We start from the raw sequence: 6,609 nt of genomic DNA on the forward strand, positions 1-6,609 counted from the left end.
AATAGCAGACTAGAGGAAGCAGAAGAACGGTTCGACAACCTGGAGGACAGAGTAATGGAAAGCAATGAAGCCGAATAGGAGAGAGAAAAATGAATTATTAAAATAAAAATAGATTAAGAGAACTCAGTGATACCATCAAGCATAATAACATTCACATTACAGGGATCCCAGAAGAAAAGAGAGAAAAGGGACAGAAAATTTATTTGAAGAAATAATAGTTGAAAACTTCTCAAATCTGGGGAAGGAAAAAGAAATCTAGAGCCAGGAGGCACAGAGAGCCCCCAACAAAATCAGCCCAAGGAGGTTCACACCAAAACAAATAGTAATTAAAATGTAAATGCAAAAAGTACTAATAAAGAGAAAATTTTAAAAGCAGCAAGAGAAAAGAAAACAGCTACATTAGGGAAAACCCAATAATGCTATCAGCTGATTCTTCAGCAGAAATTTTGCAGGCCAGAAGAAAGTAGCATGATATGTTCAAAATGCTAAACAAACAAACAAACAAAAAACAACAAAAAACCTGCAGCCAAGAGTACTCTATCCAGCAAGGCTACCATTCAGAATAAAGGCTGAGATAAAGAGTTTCCCAGAGAAACAAAAGTTAAAGGAATTCATGAGCACTATACCATCCTTACAAGAAATGTTAAAGAGGATGCTGTGGGTAGAAAGGAAAGACCATAAGCAGGAGTAAGAAAAGTAGGAAGCACAAAAGTAGTAAAATTGAGTATATGTATAAAAATCAGTCAAGGGATTCACAAAATAAAAGAATGTAAAGTATGACACCATATACCTAAAACATGGTGGGGAGAGGAATAAAAACTTAGTGCTTTTAGAATGGGTTCGAACTTAAGCAACCATCAACTTAATATAGACTGCCACAGGCATAAAATGTTATATATAAACCTAATGGAAACCACAAATCAAAAACCAGTATTAGATATGCAAAAAATAGGCAACCAAGTATATCACTAATGAAAGCCAGCAAACTGTGAGAGAAGAGAACAAGAGAAGACATGAACAGAGAAGACCTATAAAAACAATCATAAAACAAGTAACACAATGGCAATAAGCACATACCTATCAGTAATTACTCTGAATGTAAAAGGACTAACTGCTCCAATCAAAAGACGTAGGAATGGATAAAAAAGCAAGACCTATCTATATGCTGCCTACAAAAGACTCATTTCAGACCTAAAGATACAGGCAAACTAAAAGTGAAGAAGTGGGCTAAATGGGTGATGCGTATTAAGGAGGGCACTTGTTGTGTTGAGCACTGGGTGTTATGTGTAAGTGATGAATCACTAAGTTCTACTCCTGAAACCAATATTACACTATATGTCAACTAACTAGAATTTAAATAAAAAATTGGAAGAATGAATGAATAAATAAATAAATGGAAAGGAAAAAAAAGTGAAGGAATGGAAAAGCATTTATCATGCAAATGGAAGTGAAAAGGAAACCAGGGTAGTAATACTTACATTGGACAAGCTAGACTTTAAAACAAAGACTGTAACAAGAGACAAAGAAGGACACCACATAATCATAAAAGGAACAACCCAATAAGAAGGTATAACAATTGTAAATATTTATGCACCCAACATGGGAACACCCAAATACATAAAGCAGCTAAAAACAAACATGAAGGAAGTAATTGAAAGTAACAGAATAATAGTACAGGACTTTAACACCCCACTTACATCAATGGATACATCACCCAGACAGAAAATCGATTAAAAAACAGTAGCTTTGGACCAGGTGGATTTAACAGATATATTCAGAACATTCCATCCTAAAACAGTGGAACACACATTTTTTTCAAATAAACATGGAATATTCTCCAGAATAGATTATATCTTAGGCCACAAACCAGTGTCAACAAGTTCAAAAAAACTGAAGTCATGCCATGCATCTTTTCTGACCACAACACTGTGAAACTAGAAATCAACCACAAGAAAAAATCTGCAAAGAACACAAATATATGGAGGCTAAATAACATGCTACTAAACAATGAATGGTCAACCAGGAAATAAGAGAGGAAATAAAAAATATGTGGAGACAAAAATGAAACATGCTATACCAAAAAATGAATGGTCAACCAGGAAATAAGAGAGGAAATAAAAAATATGTGGAGACAAAAATGAAAAAGCAACAGTCCAAAATTGTTGGGATGCAATAAAAGCTGCTCTGAGAAGGAAGTTTACAGCAATGCAAACCTACCTCAAGAAGCGAGAAAAATCTCAAATAAACAACCGAACCTTACACCTAAAGGAGCTAGAGAAAGAAGAGTAAACAAAGCCCAAACCAGTAGAAGGAAAGAAAATAAGATTAGAGCAGAAATAAATGAAATAGAAACTAAAAAAAGAGAGAGAGAAGATTGATGAAACTAGGAGCTGGTTCTTTGAAAAGATCAACAAAATTGATACACCTGTAAACAGACTCATCAGGAAGGAAGGAAGGAAGGAAGGAAGGAAAGGCCGGCCACCCAAGTAAACAAAATCAGAAATGAGAGAGGAGAAATAACAACTGACAACACAGAGATAGAAAAGGATTATAAGAGAATATTATGAAAAATTACATATCAAAAAATTGGACAACCTAGAAGAAATGGATAAATTCCTAGAAACATATAACCTCCCAAACTGAATCAGGAATAAACAGAAAATTTGAACAGACAGATTACTAGTAGTGAAATTGAATGAGTAATCAAAACACTCCCAAGAAACCAAAGTCCAGAACCAGATAGCTTCACTGGTGAATTCTACCAAACATTTATTTATTTATTTATTTATTTATTTACTTATTTATTTATTTATGGGGGATTGGGGCAGAGGGAGAGGGAGACAGAGAATCTTAAGCAGGCTCTACCCCCAGTACAGAGCCTGAGGCAGGGCTTGATCTCACAAACCTGAGATCATGACCTGAGCTGAAATCAAGAGACACTTAACTGACTGAGGCACATTTAAAGAATTTTATTCTTTAAAGAAAATTAAAGAATTCTATTCTTCTCAAACTATTTGAAAAAATAGAAGAGAAAGGAAAGCTTCCAAATTCATTCAATGAGGCCAGTATTACCCTGATACCAAATCAGATAAAGACACTACAGAAAAAGAGAAATACAGACCAATAGCTCTGATGAACATAGGTGCAAAAATCCTTGCAAAATATTAGCAAATTGAATCCAACAATACATTAAAAAAATCATTAATCACCATCAGGTGGATTTATTCTCAGTATACAAGGGTGGCTCAATATTCGCAAATCAATATATGTGATACATCACATCAACAAGAGAAAGGACAGGGGCACCTGGCTGGCTCAGTTGGTAGAGCATGTGACCCTTGATCTTAGGGTTGTAAGTTCAAGCCCTGTGTTGGGTGTAGAAATCACTTAAAAGTAAAATCTCAAAAAAAAAAAAAAAGACAAGGGAAAGGATTAAAACAATATGATCATTTCAATAGATGCAGAAAAAGCATTTGACAAAGTACAATATCCATTCCTGACAAAAACCCTTAACAAAGTAGGTTTAAAGGGAATATACCTCAAAATAATAAAGGCCATTTATGAAAAACCCACAGCTAATGTCATACTTAATGGTGAAAAACTAAGAGCTTTTCCCCTGAGATCAGGAAAAAGACAAAGATATCAATTCACCACTTTTTTTTTTTTATATAAGTAGGCTCCTTGCCCAGCCTGGAGCCCAACATGGGACTTGAACTCATGACCCTGAGATCAAGACCTGAGCTTATTGAGATCAAGAGTCAGAGGCTTAATTGCCTGAGCCACCCACGTGTCCCCACTCTCACCACTTTTATTCAACACTGTACCAGAAGTCCTAGCCACAGCAATCAGACAATAAAAAGAAACAAAAGGCATCCAAATTGGTAAGAAAGAGGTAAAATTTTCACTATTTGCAGATGACATGATATTTTGTATAGAAAACCCTAAAGACTCCACCAAAAAAACTACTAGAACTGATAAAGGTATTCAGTTAGGTTGCAGGATACAAAATCAATATACAGAAATCTGTTGCATTTCCATACACTAATAATGAAGTAGTAGAAAGAGAAATTAAGAAAACAATCCCATTTACAATTCTACCAAAATAATAAAATATCTAGGAATAAAATTAATCAAGGAGGTAAAAGATCTGTATTCTAAAAACTATAAAACACTGATGAAAGAAATTGAAGACAACACAAACGGAAAGATATTCCATGCATTAAAATGTCCATACTAGGGGCGCTTGGGTGTCTCAGTCATTAAGTGTCTGCCTTCGGCTCAGAGCATGATCCTGGCATTATGGGATCGAGCCCCACAGCAGGCTCCTCCACTGCTTCTTCCTCTCCCACTCCCCCTGCTTGTGCTGTCTCTCTCTGTGTCAAATAAAATAAAATAAAATAAAATGTCCATATTACCCAAAGCAATCTACAAATTCAATGCAATCCCAATCAAAATACTAACAGCATTGTTCCTAGAACAAATAATACTAAAATTTGTAGGAACCACAAAAGATCCTGAATAGCCAAAGCAATCTTGAAAAAGAAGGACAAAACTGAAGGTATCACAATCTGAGTATCAAAATATACTACAAAGCTATAGTAATCAAAACAGTATGGTACTGGCACAAAAAGAGATACATAGAGCAATAGAACAGACTAGAGAGTCCAGAAATAAAACCATGATTATATGGTCAATTAATCTTCAAATAAAGGACAAAGAAGTCAAGAATATGCCGTGGGAAAAAGACAGTCTCTTTAACAACTGGTGCTGGGAAAACTGGACAGCTACTTGAAAAGAATGAAACTGGGCCACTTTCTTACACCACACACAAAAATAAACTCAAAATGAATTAAAGACCTAAATGGTAGACCTGAAACCATAAAAATCAGAGAAGAGAGCACAGGATTTTGACACTGGCCATAGCAACCTTTTTCTGGATGTATCTCCTGAGGCAAGGGAAACAAAAGCAAAAATGAACTATTGGGACTACATCAAAATAAAAAGTTTCTGCACAGTAAAGGAAACAATCAAAAAACTAAAAGACAGCCCACTGAATTGGGGAAGATATTTGCAGATGACATTTCCAATAAAGAGTATCTAGAATATATAAAGAACTTATAGAACTCTAAACACCAAAAAACCCCACAAGTAATCCAACCCAAAAATGAGCAGAAGACAGGAACAGACATTTCTCCAAGAAAGACATCCAGATGGCCATCAGATACATGAAAGGATGCCCAAAAAACTAAAAGACAGCCCACTGAATTGGGGAAGATATTTGCAGATGACATTTCCAATAAAGAGTATCTAGAATATATAAAGAACTTATAGAACTCTAAACACCAAAAAACCCCACAAGTAATCCAACCCAAAAATGAGCAGAAGACAGGAACAGACATTTCTCCAAGAAAGACATCCAGATGGCCATCAGATACATGAAAGGATGCCCAACATCACTTATCATCAGGGAAATGCAAACCATACCACAATGAGGGGGTGCCTGGGTGCTCAGCTGGTTAAATGTCTGCCTTTGGCCCAGGTCATGATCCCAGGGTCCTGGGATCGAGCCCCCCAGCTTGCTCCCTGCTCAGCAGGGAGTCTTCTTCTCCATCTCCCTCTGCCCCTTCCCCCCGCTCGTGTTATTTCTCTCACTCTCTAGCACTCACTCTTTCTTTCTCTCAAATAAATAAAATCTTAAAAACAAAACAGGACACCTGGGTGGCTCAGTCAGTTAAGCGTCTGCCTTTGACTCAGGTCATGATCCCAGGGTCCTGGGATCGAGCCCCCCAGCTTGCTCCCTGCTCAGCAGGGAGTCTTCTTCTCCATATCCCTCTGCCCCTTCCCCCTGCTCGTGTTATTTCTCTCACTCTCTCGCACTCACTCTTTCTTTCTCTCAAATAAATAAAATCTTAAAAACAAAACAGGACACCTGGGTGGCTCAGTCAGTTAAGCGTCTGCCTTTGACTCAGGTCATGATCCCAGGGTCCTGGGATCAAGTCCTGCATTGGAATCCCTGCTCAGTGGGGACCCTGCTTCTCCCTCTGCCTGCTGCTCCCCCTGCTTGTGCGCTCTCTTGCACTCTCTTTCTCTGGCAAATAGATAAATAAAATCTCTTTAAGATAAATATACAAACAAAAAACGATGAGATATCACCTCACACCTGTCAAAATGGTTAAAATAAAAAACACAGGAAACAACAGATGTTGGTGAGGATGCAGAGAAAAGAGACCCCTCTACACCATTGGTGGGAATGCAAACCGGTGCCGCCACTGAGGAAAACAGTATAGAGGTTCCTCAAAAAGTTAAAAATAGAACTACCCTATGATTCCAATAATTCCACTATTGGGTATTTGCCCAAAGAATACAAAAAACACAATTCAAAAAGATATATGGACCCCTATGATTATTGCAGCATTATTTACAATAGCCAAATTATGGAAGCAGCCCAAATGTCCATTGACTGATGAATGGATAAAAAAGATGTGGAATATACACACATGAAATATTAGTCATAAAAAAGAATGACGTGTTGCCATTTGCAATAATATGGATGGATCTAGGGGGCATAATGCTAAGTGAAATAAGTCAGAGAAAGATAAATAACATTTA

The sequence above is a fragment of the Ursus maritimus genome, unplaced genomic scaffold (genome assembly GCF_017311325.1).
Source record: "Ursus maritimus isolate PB19 unplaced genomic scaffold, ASM1731132v1 scaffold_1, whole genome shotgun sequence".
Classification (NCBI taxonomy): domain Eukaryota; kingdom Metazoa; phylum Chordata; class Mammalia; order Carnivora; family Ursidae; genus Ursus; species Ursus maritimus.